General features: G+C 40.8%; 1 long non-coding RNA gene across 2 annotated transcripts in view; it reads left to right on the top strand.

Annotated features, from left to right (window-relative positions):
- LOC147017920 (uncharacterized) overlaps positions 1 to 18,648 on the top strand; it is a 76,254-nt gene extending 57,606 nt beyond the window's left edge. For both annotated transcript variants that reach the window (XR_015062773.1, XR_015062774.1), the window contains exons 2-3: positions 12,915 to 12,999; positions 18,158 to 18,648. This is a non-coding gene — a long non-coding RNA (uncharacterized LOC147017920). The remainder of the gene's footprint in view (positions 1 to 12,914; positions 13,000 to 18,157) is intronic.
- The last annotated feature ends 297 nt before the right edge of the window (positions 18,649 to 18,945 follow it).

The following is an 18,945-nucleotide window of genomic DNA, read 5'->3' as shown; positions in this document are numbered from 1 at the left end:
CGACTTGATCGACTACCCATGTCCGCCGACCGGCTTGTCTGTCTGTTTGTCTCTCCAGGCTGGTACTCCGTTAATCGTACACCGATTTTTATGAAACTCTGGTGGTAGGTTCATACTATGACCTAGTTGTGCGCTTTTGAGAACCGTTGCTATGGACCCCTCGGTTTCCTCGCAACGGGCCTTTGAAATTTTCAAAAAAATCTAAAAAAATAAAAATATCGAAATTCAAAAATCAAGCTATGATCGTTTGAAAGGCAACACATTCAGCCTCCTTGACAAAAAAAAAATTCAGCCCACTCCCCTGAAAACTGTCGGAGAAGATAGACTTTGAATGAACACTGGTCGAAAAAAATTAAAAAACGAAGTTCATAATATCTCAGAGACTATGAGTCAGATATACATGAAACTGGTATGGTAGGTTCATGGTATGTCCTAGTTATGTGTGAGAAAGAACCGTTGTTATAGCTGCTTTTGTTGGCTAGTAACGGCTGAAAAACGACTAAATTCGACTTGATCGACTACCCATGTCTGCCTACCGGCTTGTTTGTCTGTCTGTCCAGAGCATGACTCCGTGGACTTTGATCCGATCTTGATGAAACTTGGTTATGTGTTCGATATCAATGTCTAGTTGTGTTTTCCTGGATGAGGGCGTGCTACTCCCATTGTGGGCGGAGCCACGCCCAAAAAATAGCCATTTTTAGGGGGGTAGTCGGATTATAAATCTATCTTCTCCTAGGGAATTAACTGAATGGAATGGGTTCTTCGGTATTTGAATAGCAAAATGAATTATCTAAAACTTGTTGTTGTCCGATTTTTATTTTCATTCCAAGGTCAAGGTCACAAGGTCAAAAACTTAGAAAATTGCGAATTTCGTCATAAAAATTATGTGGCCACCCAAACTTTAAGAGCTGGGATGACAATATTTTTTATGCATAATCTTGAGGTCATTCCCCACCTAAAGTCTTGAAAATATTTTGCTCTATCTCGAACACCTTGCCCGTGGCGCACCTTCAAGTTTGTTTTTATGCTGATTTCATCAAAGTATGGATAATCCGAGGAGTGCGAAATGCCATATAGCCTATATAACGTTATATTGTTATATATTGTTATATATAACGTTATATATGCCATATAGCCTATATAACGTTCATCAATGATCTCTCGGACTCTCTGGAAAATCCTCTATTTCTCTTTGCCGATGACTCCACCCTCTGCCGTACCATCTGTCATCCCTCAGACCGGCAAGCAGCAGCTTCTTCGCTCACTGCAGATCTGGATAAAATCACAAACTGGTCCAACACGTGGAACATGTCTTTCAATCCACACAAATCTCACACTCTCACTATGTCTCTTCGAAAGGACCGTTTACAAAACCCCCCCATCCACTTTCTCAACAATCCACTGGAAGAAGTCTTTTCTTTCAAGCTTCTGGGTCTCACTATCTGCCATGACCTTTCCTGGGAAAGTCACATTTCCAACCTTGCCTCAAAAGCCAGTCGCCGACTGGGAATCCTCCGTCGTGCAAAGTCCTTCCTCGGCCCTCTTGAGCTCCTGACTACTTACAAAGCTTTTGTCCGTAGCCTGATGGAGTACTGCTCTCCCCTCTGGGCTGGTGCTCCTGCCTCCCACCTTTCTCGACTTCACGCTGTCGAAACCAGGGCTTTTAAGATCATTGGCATCTCCCGCAATGAAGCTGAGTCTTTGGGCCTCTCACTCAATCACCGCAGGTTGGTCGGTGGTCTTTCTGTCTTCTACCGACTCCTCTCCAGCCTTGCCCCCCTGCTCTCTCTGCGATTTGTCCCAACCACATTTCCACAGGGCGCTCAAGGTCCGCCAACAACCCCCTTCTGGTAAAACTACCAAAATCACGAATCACTGCTCATCTTCACTCTTTCATTCCTCTTTTTTCCCGCCTTTGGAATAAACTTCCTCACTCTATTCTTTCCCATTCTTCCCTCCAGGCTTTCAAAACAGCTGTTCACCACCACCTCTTATCTTCCCCCATCCAAATCCTCGATCTTTTCTACGCCCGATAATCCACCCATGCCCACTTCCTTCAATTCTCCTGCTTTCCTTCCTGAAAGTCCCTGTAATGTCCATCTTCTCCTCGCCATGTTCCCCGTCCCATCCCCATCCCTCTCCCTTCCACAGTTCACCTGTGTCTGTTCCCCAATGTTTTGTCCCTTCCACTCCCACCCCTCTTGTCTCATGCCTCATTGCTGTGAGTTGTGTGTTAGCTCTCATACGAGCCTCGACCAAGGTATACAAAAAAAAAAAAAAAAAAAAAAAAAAAAAATTGTTCCTGGAATGTTCCAGAGGAAGTTTTGCACCAAAGGTCATAATCCTTGACCTTTGACCTTTAAAGGCCACAAAGGTCAAATTTTCAAACTTGTGGGAATCGAACCGGGTTTTCGACCTTCTTCGACGAACTAACTCCAATAAGCTATAGCACGTATCCTGTTTCCTTATTTTAATGTCCACAACATTGTTTTGTGACCTTTAAAGGTTATACATAGGTCAAATTTTGAAAGTTGTTGAACGAAACCGGGTTTTCGACATTTTGCAGCTAATGACCTGTCACTCGTACCACATCATGTTGATCATTTTTATAACCTGATCAAAAACTATCACATTGTTTCATCCTTGACTTCTGAAACAATATACATGGTCAAATACCGCTCATGAACAATCATTGTCTTCAGACTTGTCCTTATCTGTACTCCAGACAGTGTGATCAAATGAAGGAAGAGAGGAAAGGAGGGGGTTGGGTGATATATATATATATATATATATATATATATATATATATATATATATATATATATATATATATATATATATATATATATATATATATATATTTTTTTTTTTGATCTTCTTCGTAGTGTGTTGGTTTATACTAGCAGACAGAGTACCTGCCCTACGGGTGATCTTATTCCAAGCATTCAACATGTTCTTCTGATACGTACCTTTACTTGGGTGGTGTCTAGGCAACTGGCGGCTCTGTCGAGGCAAAAAAGAGAAATAACCCGGGTTACATGCATTAAGCAAAAACATACCGACTGCTTATAATTCAAAACACCTCACTGCACTGGAATCATCCCAGAACTGTATAAGGAGTAGCGTGACAAACACCGGTCCATTAATCATAGCAGGATTATTCAGAATTCAGCATGTAAAAAGTCTGTGATAAATATCCCATTGGCACTCTCCCCCTTATCACTCCCTGAGTGTTTAGCTCAACCGGTATCTATACACCAGATAGTTATATTTTCCATTAACAACAACCGTTTTTTTTCTTCGCAATTATGTAAATATTGGTATTCCCATCAGTGAAGCGACAGGTCTTCCGTTCTAGTCATACTAAAATACTCAATTTGGTCTGTCTGGCTGTCTGTCTGACCGTGATATATTCGGTCATGAGTTATCCAATATCAACCAAACCTCCCATGGGGCTTAAAGGTCACACGATGGAGGTTGTAGCGACTTAATTTGCCTCTCTCCCCATGGGGTTTTTTTGCCTTGGACAAACGCTGTGTTAAGGTGTATAAATAACTTATTGTAGCGTTTTTCCAAAGGCCGCTTCTAATAACAAAAGTAATGACAACAATAATGATTACAAAACAATATTAATATTTGTAACACCTTAATTTATTACCCCCCCCTCCCCCTCCTCCCTAAAATGCCGCATTAAAGTGGATAAATAGCTTATTGTGGCATTTCGTGGGGCACACCTATGAGAAGTAAAAATATATTTTATACCACAAACACATGTGATTACCTTTTTAAACAGTCGCTACTGTTGTGAATAATAATGATAATTACAACATAAACAATAGTAATGCTAAAATAATAATTGCCATTAATAATAATGACAACAACATGAACCCCTCTGCCACATCCGGAAGGAGTGGTCTGTTCAGTTACCAAGCAGCGAGCGAGCGCTTGTCAAGCCAGCCATTCCTTATCTACAGTTTTGTTGGAGTGCTTGCTTGAGTGCTTAAACCACTTGGCGAGCACTCGACAAGAAATTTGGTAACCAAGCACACCCCGGATGTACTCGTCTATAAAATATGCATGTACTTACGTCTATAAAATACATACGATTGTAACGTGAATCAATGCAATAAAACCAAAAAGGTCTGTTTGTCCACTGAATGAGCTTAAACTTTCATCAAAGCATCATATACACACCACACAAACACTCCAGCACACAAACACCACCACACAAAACAAGTGCTGGTGAGAGTCTGCAATCTCTCATTGCTCTTTCTGGTGATGGACTGTTGGAAGTTGCTCATTTTTCGTGACACTTAAACAATGGGACGTATATTTTCCCTCTTCAAAGCACCATGAGGGAGGTGAAGGTCCATGCAGATAGCCTTGCCCAGGCTGTCGTCCCCAAGCAGTACTGACCTGATCGTTCTGTATAACATGGTAGTACACATGATGAGTTGCTCATTTGGAGCCGCTGGAGCCAGCTGCCTGCCATCTTACCCTGCACAACAATACTGTATTGACAACAATTGATAGCCAGGTTTAGCTGCACATCATTTGTATTGAAGCTGCTTCTGAGGTTACATTTAAAACTAGCTTTCGACATTCACGAGACCCTTTTTCTATCATCACAGCACAGTTTTTGGTTGGCAACAAACTCTTATTTGGCTGTGCAATAGTAGGTGACCAAACAAATTAACTTTACATTGTGAATAATACTTGAAACAGGAGGGTTGTGGCTTCAACGTGTCTATAATTTGCAGTAAAAAAGAAAACTTTTTGAGGAAATACATACAAATGTGACACATGCTACCTATATATTTTGGAGATAGGATGGGGGTATGGTATGGGGATATTGGCAGGATTTGTATTGGAAGTAGCTTGTGTGTGGATCGGTGATGGCATCTGGTGTTGGTGCAGCGCAGACATGATGGGCCGAATGGCATAATCCTGCCTCAAAGATCCTTGTCCAGTATATCCTTGTGTGGAACATAAACGAAAGATTCTTACTCCTGAAGGGTCTTGCCATTGGATGCACTTGACCCTAAACCCATGCACAGTTGATAGGTTTGCAGGACCTCATTTTTGACCAGCATTACATCCTAGTTGGTCTGATTTTTCCAAGCAATGATGGGAGTTCGTATAAATACGGCCTGCTAAGCAATCTTCGATGTTTTCTGTCCATTCTTCTCTCTCCATGAGCACTCGTATACATATATACACATGGTTTGTGGGCTGAAAATTCGAGGTTATAAGAAAAATCCTAAAATTGATAGTTCGTAACACAATGATGGCAGCAATTGTTTCCTATTTGTTTGTTTATTAGGAACTCCCTTTCATACCATAGCTATATAGTGATGCATCATGCGCTACGAAAGATTACCCAGAGGATGCGATCGGGTTTACAGGGTCCCATAAGCCCAGACCTTCCGTTAGTAAAACAAATAACCGAAAAAAGCATCGCAAATCCCGAAAGAACGGACCTTTTCCTTGCCGTCAATATTGTCTTTGGTCATTCAATGCTAATTCCTCTGCGGGGGGATCTTCAGGTCCCATAATGCGCAGAGTCCTCGTCCGCTGCAGACCCCGGCCCTGAAACCGTTTATTTTCTCTGCGCTATTGGAGATGCTTACGCGAGATCCACGCGAAACCCACAATGGGGGGGAAAAACATTCTGAGGTTATCTCTGCAAAGCCTCACGAGTTCGCCCTCCTGAACCTAATAACCCTGGGTTTCATGTAAACCGATAATGGCAAATCGCCCGTGGCGTTAAGCCATTGTCTATTAAGCTAGCTCGAGTGCGTTATCGAAAAAACTGCATCCACATATTGAAACCTCCAACGAGTCAACAATTTCTGGCTTTTACTTGTGCGGCGGCGCACAAACTAAACAAGGTATTGAGGTATCAAAATCAAAATTTATAGGGAGCGGATTTCACTGAAAAGTTTTCCTTTTTATAAAACGTCACAACACCTGGAAAACTGGCAGTTAACCCAAAACACAAAATGACATGTTTATAATGGTGGGTAGATTGTATTTTTTTTTAAATTTATTTAACGGAGTTTCTCGCTCAGTGAAACTACCCTTATTAGGCCACTATCTGCTGTCGGCATCTCTACCTTCCCCTAATTAGTCTCTCGTCATGTTGAGCCCGCAAGGGATGTTTAAGCAGGAATCGGCGACCACTGGAAAGGTCTCCTGCCCGGCTAATAATTGAGCCACAGCAGTGCTCTTCCATCGGTTCGTTTGCAGAACCTCCTGTCCCTCAAACCCCCCCCGCACCCACCCCATGTCCTCTCTTGTGCACCACCTCCCTTCTCATGGACAAGCATTTAATCTGCGAAAGAGTGCTGGATGGTTTCAAGATGTGCACCTTTCACTGTGCCAGTATCGCCACCTCATTCTCTCGGGCCTCCTCCGCTCCCTGCAAACACCATGTACCGGGTAATAGGAGCTGGAAGGGAAATGGTGGCTTCTTATAAACATGCCTGTGTATTTGAGGGGATTTGCTGGCAATGCTGGAGGACTTTACTCAGGTCCCGTTGCTGGACTCAGACTCAAAACGTATTAAAATACGTCTGATGAGAAGACCTTTTTGGGTTTGCAGGATTGAAAAAAATACTTACATGAGGTCACATTTCTGACTCTTTTCCCCCCAAAAAAGCATGTTTCTCCAGACAACATAAGGAGGAAAACTTCAGACAACATAAGAAAAAAGGCTGTAGACCGAGGGTGAGGGCACAGCTGTGCCACTGATGAAGTGCCTTCTGCAGGTTAGGACAGTAATGTTGAATTTGTTCGGAGTGCCGGCAATAGCTCATCTCCTCTTCATGAAGGACGTCATGGGATCTTCAATGTCCACCAACTAATGCCAGCAGACAGGACACCTGTTTAATGTCCATCCAAGGGATGGCACACACACACACATTGATAAATCACCCTGCCCGTGGAACACCTGGATGACAGGTTATAGCTGGATTAGGATTTTAACCCAGGCTCGACAGCTCAGAGGTGAGTGTGCTTACTTATGGGCCATCCTTCAAGCCCAGAGGAAAACCGATTCAGCTAGAGGAACATTTACCTGAAAAAAAACAGAGTGGAAATAAATTATAATCATAAAGAAGCTGCAATAAGTTGGTTCAAATTTAACCAGAACTTTAGTTCTACAAAAAGGCAGGGTCCTGTTTCTGGATTCTTTTTTCATGAAACTTATCTTTATTCCCACCTATCTATGATACACATGTGCTGAAAACCATGATGGTTGCCAATGAGATAACAAGTCGGATGGAAGAGCAAAAAAAAAAAAAAAAATCCAGAACTTTCTTGATCAACGCAAACTCAAATTCTGTCTTAAAGGTTACAGATTGGTTGTACTTGTACATTATGGTGGTGAATGGCTGTCAAGCACGTAGGAAATCATGGATCGATGTGAAAGTGTACAGAATGAACTATGTGGTGCAAGACCGGCACTCTTGATCAACATCGAACGAGTTCCGCATTTCATACTTAGCACTTAAAATGTTTATACATTGAGAGTGATAAGTTCTGTGATGACCCTCAAAGGATGAAACATGCTACTCAGACAAACGTCAGACCTCATATATCCAATGTTATGCAACCTTCCACATTCACTGGAATTTGCTGACTGACGTTATTTATTGCATTTATTCACAGCAGTATAAATTCTCGTCTCTACTGTGTCCTTGGGCTGGCAGGATGGCCTCGATCTGGAGGTATGCACAAACCTGTCTAGCCTGGGTTTGAATCTCAGACCCAGCTATAAACTGCCATCCTGGTGTTTCACAAGCAAGGGGGGCTTGGTGTTGATTTAATGGTTGAGATGCTTGGCTTAAGATCCTAGAGTCTTGAGTTCAAGCCCCTGTTTTGCTGGGCCATTGAATTAACACCAGCTAGGGTTGGCTGAGCCTGTCATCCTGAGGTTGGCAAAATTTAACTTTCAAAAGGAGGACACCTTTGAAGAGTTTCCTTTTCGTATTGAGCAATCGTATCAGAAGTCTCATGAGGTGTGTTCCAGACCTCTATTAATTAATTAATTAATTAATTATTTTCTTTTGACTGCAAACCACCATCCTTCCAGTCAAAATCCTCAATTATTACTGGAAATATTGTGCTTGGCCGAGTCCACATGAAATTGTAAATCAATGGCACCTTTATTTGCCACAGAGACGTACGTACCAGGGAATTTTGTCTTAAGTTCTGCAGTGAATTTGCACTTTCGTTTTGGCATTGTGAGCATCTCTTGAAGAAAATCAAACAAGTGTGTACGGTACGGATTCAGAAAAAGACACTGAATTGCAGACTGAGCATCCCACTGGACTCCAGCTATCTCACTGCGAGGTTATACTGGAAGAGGATGCATGTGTCGATGTTCCAACACGTCCATTACACCATGATGGAGCATCACAGACGTGTATCAAGCTGTCCTGGTCCAAACATTACATAAGCGCATTTTATCACTGTAAGGAAATGTACAAAAATAGTTTAACCGTTTAAATAACATTAAAAAGTATCCTAAATCTTAAAATTTATCCCTTTAATAATGAAAAAGAATTTTTTTTTGCAAAATCCCAGACATTTTAAGATGCGGTATTTGAAAAACCAGGCCGGATGGAGATACAAGGACCAAAAAGGAGGACATGTCCGGGAAAAACCGGACATATAGTAACCCGATGTGTACTGGTAACAGGGGCATTGTATTGGCGGCACAGCTGTGCCCCCAGAAAATGACGCAGCCAAGAAGCCACAGGCTGCATACGAATAAATAAAAACAGGCAAGATGATTCATCAGTGTGTGTCCTCCCTTGGATGGACATTAAATTGGGCGTCCAATTTGCCAGTATTAGTTGGTGCACGTTTAAGATTGTACGGTGTCCTTCGCGAAGAGAAGGTGAGCTATCACCGACACCCTGGCCAAATTCCAAATTCATGCCCGACTTCCTGAGCCGGAGTGGTGACCCTTCCAGAATTGTAGTCTAGTAACTGCTTCAGCAGCACCAATGCTCTACGTAGGGCATGATGATTATCCGCCTTATGTCCTTTGTGGAACAAAATATAATGGAGGGAAAGTGTGTTGTCTGTATGTATCTACTCCTGAGAGGATTTGACCAAGGAAGCTGAAACTTTCAGGGATTAATGAGGGCACTCTGAAGTTGTGCCTGTGCAAGTTTCGTTTGATCCCATCAAGTTTTGAGAAAAAAAAAATGTTTCACCCATCTTGACATTTTCTTCCTTTGGGGGGAGGGGGTGTAATTGGAATTATCCAAGCTACAGTGGTGAGAAAAAAAAGTTGATGAACCTTTTAGAATTGTCTTCATTTCTGCATAAATTTGACCTAAAATGTGATCAGATCATCTTCTAAGTTCTAATAATAGATTTTAAAAAAACTGATTGAACAAATAACAAAAAAATCTACTTTTTCATTCATTTATTGAGCAAAATGATCCAACATTCAATTTCTTTGTTGGAAAAAGTTTGTGAACCTCTAGGTTAATAATCTCAATTAAGGGGATGATTACAATCATTTGTTTCAATCAATGGGATGACAATTGGTAGTGAGTTTGGGTGGATCTGCTCTATATGAAAAAACATAAACTTTGTTCATCACCATCAGAGTCTGGTCTTCACGGCACAGGTTTGTGGAAGCGTGTCATGCCCAGATCAAAAGAGGTTTCTGAGGACCTCAGAAAAAGAGTTGTCTGCTCATTGGTCAGGAAAGGGTTACAAAACCATTTCTTAAGATGTTAGGCTCCACCAATCCACTGTCAGGCAGATCATGCACAAATGGAGAAAATTCAACACCATTGTTACTCTTTCCAGGAGCGGTCGTCCAGTGAAAATCACTTCAAGTGCAAAGCGTACAATAATCCAGGAGGTCACAAAGAACCGCAGGGTAACGTCTGAAGGATCTGCAAGCCTCTCTTGCATTGGCTAATGGCAGTGTTCATGAGTCCACCATCAGGAAAACACTGAACAAGAATGGTGTGCATCGGGGGATAGCGAGGAGGAAACCACCGTTCTCCGAGAAGAACATTGCCGTCCATTTCAAGTTTGCCAAAGACCACCTGGATGATCCAGAAGGCAATTGGAAGAATGTTCTGTGGACAGATGAGTCAAAAGTGAAACTGTTTGGCTTAAATGAGAAACATTATGTTTGGTGAAAACCAAACACTGCATTCCAACATAAGATCCTCATCCCAACTGTGAAGCATGGTGGTGGGAGTATCATTGTCTGGGGCTGCTTTGCTGCCTTAGGAACTGGGTATCTTGCCATCATTGACGGAACCATGAATTCTGGATTATACCAGCAAATTCTACAGGAGAATGTCAGGGCATCCGTCCATGAGCTGAAGCTTCAGAGAAAGTGGGTCATGCACCAAGACAACGATCCCAAACACACAAATAAATTAACAACAGAATGGCTGAAGCAGATGTTTTGGAATGGCCAAGTCAAAGTCCAGACCTTAACCCAATCGAAATGTTGTGGCAGAACCTGAAGTGAGCAGTTCAGGCAGGAAAGCCTACAAATATCTCTGAGTTTAATCAGTTATTTAAGGAGGAATAGGCCAAAATCCTCTTAGCTGATCTGCAAGACTGATGAGTTGATAAGACTGATGATCTGCAAGACTGATCCGGACCTCGACTTGTACTCAAAATCGACTTATCTATGGTTTAAGACATTAAATTTCATAAATTATTTTTTGATGCAAAGTGTGATATTTTCTCAAATAAATTGTATAATTGTTAATTTAAAACACTCGAGAGCAAGTTTCCACTTAACGTTATGAATATGTTCCCATAAAGGGTGAAATTAAGTAAGACGACGTTTAGCAGACGAGATATTCCCATGGACGGAGTGTTATAATGGGGGGATGCGTTCCCAGGGCACATTTTTGGTCACCTTAACATGATGTTAACCTCTCTTAACTACATATTAGAGGCAAATATCAATCAAATTAATAAAGAACTAAAATGAAACGCACAAATGGACAATTAAATGAACAGTTACAGGGGTATTCACCAAAATGTAGGGCCAATATTGCTTGTTGGGAAGGGAGAAATGCGTGTGTGGAGTGGAAGGGATTACAGGGAGGATCTCGTGTCTCGGACGTGTCTCATGTCTTGACGTCTCGGATGTGTGTTCTTGTCTCGGACGGACTGTTTGAATAATTTGTGCGCCTGGAAGGCAAAGAGGTAAAAGCTCAGAGCGATACGGTGTCCCCCTCGCGAAGGATGAATTGATTCGATTTTGGTTAAGATCTGAATCCGGATCAGGCCTATCAGTGTGATAAAAAAAAATGTAAACTGTTCAGCCTGGTTGAGGTATGCACTCTACCGAGTGCCACTGTAGTTACCACCACCACCACCAAAGGTGGAAGGATGTTATGTTTTCACCCTGTCTGTTTGTCGTTTATTTGAGTGCAGAATAATTCAAAAAGATGTGGATGGATTCAGATGAAATTCGATTTTGGGGAAGGTCCGGATTCGTATCCGGCTACTAGAATTTTTTTAAGTGATTCGTCGCCATTGAAAGACAGAGCCAAAAATAAGCACGATATCTCAAAAAGTTGTGGATGGATTAAGACGAAATTTGGTGGGCACGGTGGGTGTGGTGGCAAGGAAGAATTGATTCAATTTTGGTGAAGATCCGAATCCCGGATCCGATAATAAACTCCACCACCGAAGGTGAAGGAGGTTATGTTTTCACCCCTCTCTGTCTGCTTGTTACTTGCAAAATCGAAGATTTTTCAAGTCTATTGGTTCGTTGATTTTCTTATTCTGTCTGTCTGTCTGTTTGTCACCGACAGGTCATAATTTTAAACCGATCTTCACGAAACTTCACCACATGGTAGAACTTGTCATAAGAAAGAAGGCTGTTGTTTTTGAGGTGAACATGGACCAAAAGATAAACATAGGTCCAAGGTCAACAACTAAGGTGGGATTTATAAAATCCTCAATTTTCAACCGATTGACTTGAAATTTGAAGAGGGTTAATATTTCAGGTCACCTAATTCAACTAGCCAATTATTTTTGAGGTAAACATGGACCAAAAGGTCAACATGGGCCGAATTTCTAAAATTGTCAATTTTCATCCGATTGACTTGATATTTGAAGATGATTCACATTTCAGGTCAATGAATTCGACTAGCCAATTCTTTTTGAGGTCAACATAGGCCAAAGGTCAACAAATTAGGTGAGATTTCTAAAATCCTCATTTTTCATTCGATTAAATTAAAAATTTTAGAGGATTTTTTTTCAGGTCACTGAATTCAACCAGCCAATTATTTTGGAGGTCAACACGGTCCAAAATGTCAACATAGTCCCAAGGTCAACAACGAACGAGGTATTTCTAAAATCCTCAATTTTCATCTCATTGAGTTGAAATTTGAAGAGGATTTGTATATCAGGTCACTGATTCAACCATCAATTATTTTTGAGGTCCACATCGGCCAAAAGGCCAACATAGACCGACTTTCTAAGATTGTCAAATTTCATCCGATTGACTTGAAATTTGAAGAGGAGTTGCATATTTGGTCAATGAATTAAACCAGCCAATTACTTTTGTGGCCAACAAAGTCCCAAGGTCAATATCTAAGGTGTTTTTTCTAAAATCGTCAATTTTCATCCGATTGACTTGAAATTTAAAGAGGATATATATTTCACGTAACTGAATTCAACCACCAATTATTTTGGAGGTCCACATGGGCCAAACGGTCAACATAAGCCGAATTTCAAAAATTGTGAATTTTCATCCAATGCACTTGAAATTTGAAGAGGAGCTGTATATTTGGTCATTGAATTCAACCATCAATTTTTTTAGGTCAAATTTGTTTCATGGATTTTGCAAGTATAGTGCTCAGCCTGACAACCTCTTCTCATTTGTCTGTGTTTGTGTGCAGGATATTTCAAAACGTTGTTGACGGATTCGGACGAAACTTGGTGCACAGGTTGGGTGTGTCACATGGAGCAATTGATTCGATTTTGGTAAAGATACAAATCCGGATTTGGATACGAGAATTATGTATTTTTTTAAGTGATTCTTCACTATTGAGAGATGGGGCCAAAAACGATGTAAAGCATGATATTTCAAAAAATGTATGTTACATATGTTCTCGTGGATCAGGCATTACATGGCGGAGGTATACGCTCCACTGAGTTCCCTTCTAGTTTCTTTTAAGTGATTCTTCACCATTGAGAGATAGGACTAAACCGACATATAGCACAATATCTCAAAAAGTTGTGGACGAATTCGGCCAAAACTTGAGGGACAGGTTGGGTGTGTGACAAGGATGAATTGCTTCGATTCTGGTGAAGATCTGAATCCAGATCCGGATATGAGAATTTTTTAATTTTTAAAGTGATTCTTCACCATTGAGAGATGGGGCCAAAAACGATGTAAAGCATGAAATTTCAAAAAGATTATTGGGCTTGATATGTTCTCCTGGATCCAGCATTGCGTGGCGGATGTATGCGCTCTACCGAGTGCCCTTCTAGTTTTCTCATGTATTTCTGTGGTTATAACTGTCTGTCAAAATATGCTTGAGGATGTCAGGATCAGCTATATATTTTGTGTATAAATATATTTCAAAGCAAAGAAATGAATGTAGTTCGGAAGAGACAGAGTGGCTGCAGGAACCACCAACCTAGAAAATTGTCTGCTGACGAGTTAAAAGACTCACCTTCAACAGGGACAATCAGTGAGAATCGGCATGCACAGATGAAAGGCAGTAACCGATGGAACGCCACAGGTCTACAAGATTTTAAATTAATTTTCAAATGATAAAATGGATTAATGTGAATTGAAGTTGAATTGAACAGTTAGATTTATCGCTGCGGGGTAATGTAAATAAACTTGCATAAAAGAGGGATAAAGGGAATTTTCTCGGGATTACTTCTTTCAATGGAGTCATTCTGCAGAGGCTAATTAAGAAAAAGATTTCGGAGTACCGTAATATTGTAGACAAGACACGTAGTTGTCAGCTCAATGCCAGGTATTAATAATAAAAGGAAATAGAATCTTAAGATGTGTTTAAGAGGGGTATAATATACAAAGTAAATGAAGGTATATTCACAATCTCATGAAGACTTCATCGGCCACATGTATAAAATAGAGTATTGGATTCAATTATATGTACAATTGAATCCAATACTCTATTTTATATATGTGGCCTATTAAGCTTTCACTCTATTTGTTGAGGGCATGCAACAATTTTAGGACATGTATTTCGTCATCTTCATTCGCAAACTTCATGCCATCCAGATGTTCTTTGAGGTGTCTAAAGAGATGAAAATCACAAGGTGTCTGGGTCTGGGTGTCTGGGAAAATCTAGCAGTCTGGGACTGCTAGAGGTCCCAGGTTCTTTGAGATCTATTGGAAAAGAGGTCCTTTGCTTCCTACTTTGCACTAATTTCAACTAAGAATGAGTTATGGTTTCCATGCTTCCAACACTGATATCGAAGTCTACTGCAATTTCATTTGAAAAAATTATTTAAAATTAATCTGTTCAACACAGCGAAAGCTTGCTTGAGTGACAGAGGTCAGATACATGTGAAAATGCTCCGGGTTTCTCACCAATTTACATAAATATTTCAAACCATTCTGATCTTGCACTTCTCTTGATTCTTATCTTTGTTGGGCAAACTACATTTCAAGGTTGGCCTCCAAAGCCAGTTGCCGACTGAACATCCGCCGTCAAACAGAGTCCTTCCTTGGCACACCTGAACTCCTATCCACCGACCAGGCCTTCATCAATAGCTTGATGAAGCACTGTTCTCCCCTCTGGGCAGGCTCCCCTGCCTCACATCTCGCTCAGCTTGACACCATGGAAACAAAGGCCTTCAATATCATTGGATTCTCCCGCAATGAAGCGGAGTCTATGGGCTGATTACTTCACCATCAAAAGAAAGGTCTGTGGTCTGTCTTCTACCACTGCTTTTCATGTATCGCATCCTTTGCTCTTTCTGTGTCTTCACTCCCCCCCCCCCCCCCGTATCTGCAGGGTACACTCAGTCCACCAGCAATCCCCTTGAGGTGAAACTCTCAAAATACAGCATCACTGCTCACCTACCCTCATTTGTTCCTCTTGTTTTTTCCACTTGTGGAACAAACTTCCACATACTCTTCAATCTCATTCTTGCCTCCATGTCTTCAAAGACAGCTTATCACCCACCCCACCCCAATCCCTCCTCCTTCTAAATTTCCAGTTTTTCCTTCCTGAAAGTTTCTTTCTGCATCAATTTTGTCCACCCCACGTGTCCTGCCTTACCCCTCATTCCTCACCACACCCATTGCTTTATCCAAGTCTCCCTCTATTTTGGCCTTCAACTCAGCTGTTTGTGACCCCCCCCCCCCACCACCACCACTCCTTGGTACAATTCCTTCTGCCCCGTTGCATCCTGAATTTTTCAGTGTTCTAGCTCTTCCACAAGCATTGACTGTATTCAAAAAAATAACCATTGCATCAAGCTGTGAGTACAATGCCCTCTGAGTTTCAGTTGGGTTGATGTTCTCCTTCACAAGGAACTTAGTGCTCGATACACTTCAGTTCCATGTCACAGGTAAATATATTAGCCACCATCAAGGATTTGCACATTCAACTACCAAAGTTACCACATTTCAAAAGAAAAAAATATATTGTTGGAATTAGAATGGTAGTACACAGAGTGAACTCCACAATGGTGAGGCAAATGAAGCTCCAAACTGAATCATTATATTAAAAGGACTTGTCAGTCAGTCCAAGGCACACAGTGTAGGGTAGACAATGTCGTTGTGCAAATGTTTAGCATTTAACTATTATTTTTAAGCGGTGAAGCCGCTTCAATGTTTGGATATGACCTTCTTTCCATCTGTCCATCCATCCGTAAAAATGAAGAAGAACAACCATTATAACACACCGTGTTTAATTCGAAAGGGTAATTCTGGAGGGTTCTAATGGGAAATTTTAAAGGGTAGTTCCAAACGGTTATAAAGGGTAATTCTAAAAAGTTTTAAAGCTAATTGTAAAGAGTTCGAAAGGGTTCTAAAACAGTGCTACTCAAAGTGGTGGTACGTGCACCGGTGCCGGTACGCGAGTCATTGACTGCCGGTCCACGGCGAGTTTCCAGTTTCACATTATCATAATATATAACATGTATGTATAAAATGAAAATGTATAAAATGTTGAAAAATAATATATTTAAGCCGACAAATTCAAAATACGATAGGTCTATATGTATATACTACAAAATACATATTAAAAAAAGTCAACTTTTATTATATTCATTATATTTTAATATTTTTCAGGGAAAAAATTAATATTACTACGGATGATCAAACAATATTTTCTCGGATCATAAACAAATAATAATATGGCACAAATATGGTACCGGTCCCTGACACATAGGAAAAAACAACCTGCCGGTCTGCCACATCAGATAGTTTGAGAAGCACTGTTCTAAAAGATAATTATAGAGGGTTCTAAAGGGTAATGTGAAAGGGTTCTAAAAGGTAATTATAAGGGGTTCTAAAGGGTGATTCCAAAGGGTTCTAAAAGAATTATAAAGGGTTCTAAAGGGTGATTTTAAAGGGTTATAAAAGATAATTATAAAGGGTAATTGTCATGGGTTTAAAGGGTAAACTGAACCATTTCCTTCGGACATGGGTGCGATTTTTTTTTTTTTGCACATTTTACACTAAAATATCTACATGCATTAACCTTCAATCACTCTTGTAGTTAGTCTCACTTGTTCTAGAAAGTACAGGAGAGGTCATTGCAATTGGTGTGTGTCGTTGGTTATCTCCATATGTGGGTTTCAGAAGGTGAAACAGAGCCCTCCCAGGCGTGTGAGTGTGTTTGTGTGTGTGTGTGTGTGTGTGTGTGTGTGTGTGTGTGTGTGTGTGTGTGTGTGTGTGTGTGTGTGTGTGTGTGTGTGTGTGTGTGTGTGTGTGTGTGTGTGTGTGTGTCCATATACAGATCAACTTTAATATAGTGCTCCCGACTGACCTACTTTAATATCACACCCTAGTGTGTCAAAGAAGTGCCCTGGACAATCTCCGCATTGTTGAATTATCTGCCTTGTGGCCATTGCTTTACAAAGGATGTAGGAGGATGATTACAAGTACAGTAAATGTAAGTTTTAAAGCAATGACTAGATGACCCGTGAACCAGTTGGGTTCCTGTTGTGACAGCGGTTAATGAAAAAAATCAATTCAAGAAAAAAGAAGATAGCTCCAACGAACTATACCGCTGAGGTTGTTTGCATCGATCAAAAATACTCCCGAAGGGTACTTGACTGAATGGGGAATTGATTTTTTTCATAATTTTTTTCGTTGCCTGGTTTGAACGAAACTTGATACTGGACACCGCAGGAGAACGGTGAGGAAGGTGCCCCTAAATTTTTTGCACTATCGTGCACCGTTTTGGCTGTATTCTGGGAACATACAAACATATACATACATACATACATACATATATATATATATATATATGTATATATATATATATATATATATATGTAAATATATACACAAGATGAGAGTTTTAGTAATATATAGATGGAGTTAGAGTAAACTGTTGTCACATAGTCTATCATTCTTCACAAAGGTCTCACACTTATATGCCATGGTGCTCCTGCTGCTCCAAGGCACAGACATTTACTACAATAGTTTCCAAGTGTAAGGCACTCTTGGTTGGTCTGATACAAAAACTGTTTATCGTCGACATCATGGTGACGCAATTTATACACTCATCAGGTGGTCAGCTTTCCCTGATAGGATGTTATCACAGAATATTCTAAAAGAAAAACTATTTTGTCTAAAGAAAGACCCAATGACTCATTCTTTTCTGATTCTTCCCCATCACTCCTTCATCGCCCTCCCTTTTAATACTCAAAACTTCCATCTTACTCCTTTCTTACAACTCAAAATGTAATTTAAGTTGTATTTTAAAATGTTTCATCACCCCCTACTGTTCTTTCCAAATGCTTTTCTCCCATACTGATTCTTCTTATTCGCCATCTTTCTGTTTCTTGCTCACAAACCCCTTGTCTCGTCGCGTTCAAACAGCAAGCACTACAGGGTAGCCACAATGTCTTGTCACTCTTTGTAAAAATTGTGACATTACCTTTGTGTGCATAATGTTAATTGGTTTCCTTTTTTTTTCAGATTTCGTGAACGTAACCATGGGTAATACAAGCAATTGCACCATTAAACAACGGATTGTTGGCAGTGTTTGGGTTCACAAACATCCACAAACATGGAAAACAATGGGAGAGATGTGCATCGACTTCCAGCAACGATTCCACAAAGAAGCTCCCTATAAAAAGACACAGCATAAACTCTTTGCAACATGCTCCATAAAAGATATGCCCAAAACTGAAAGGCCATCAACCATAGGTCAGCAGTGCGAATTGGTCGAATAATCTGTTGCCAGGATGGTCATCAAAAAAGTCGACCTGTAAACGATGCAAGCAGTATAACTTGGAGAACCCTTCAGCATTGTCAGCTGATATGAGAAAAGGCAATGCCAATTTTTACAAGGGGTGACAAGACATTGCGGCCACCTTGGACTTTTCTTCAATCTTCCCTCCATCCTTTACATGATGATTTCCTTTGTGTGCGTGAACTTGAAATCCAGAAAATAAACCTGCTTTGCAACCATCAATTGTGGACACCCTTTAGTGTCTGCAATAGAAATGTTCCTCTTAGTTGGGCAGTGTCTTGGGCCCAGTCTTGTTCCTCATATACAGGACATCAACAACCTCTCCAATACTCTAGAAAACCCATTATTCAATTTTGCAGATGACTCCCCATTTAAAATGTCGTTGTTCGTATGCAGCACAAGGCTGCGGGGTAGCATCATTGGCTGAGGGTGTGGCTGTGCCGCTGATGCAATGCCCTTTGTAGATTCGGGCAGGGATTTGGAATTTGTTGAGGGTGCCGGCGACAGCTCG

This window comes from Eptatretus burgeri, chromosome 10 (genome assembly GCF_056783735.1).
Source record: "Eptatretus burgeri isolate ZD-2024b chromosome 10, Ebu_testis_v1, whole genome shotgun sequence".
NCBI lineage: Eukaryota > Metazoa > Chordata > Myxini > Myxiniformes > Myxinidae > Eptatretus > Eptatretus burgeri.
The sequence above is the reverse complement of the archived record's forward strand: the minus strand, read 5'-3'. Positions and strand labels throughout refer to the sequence as shown.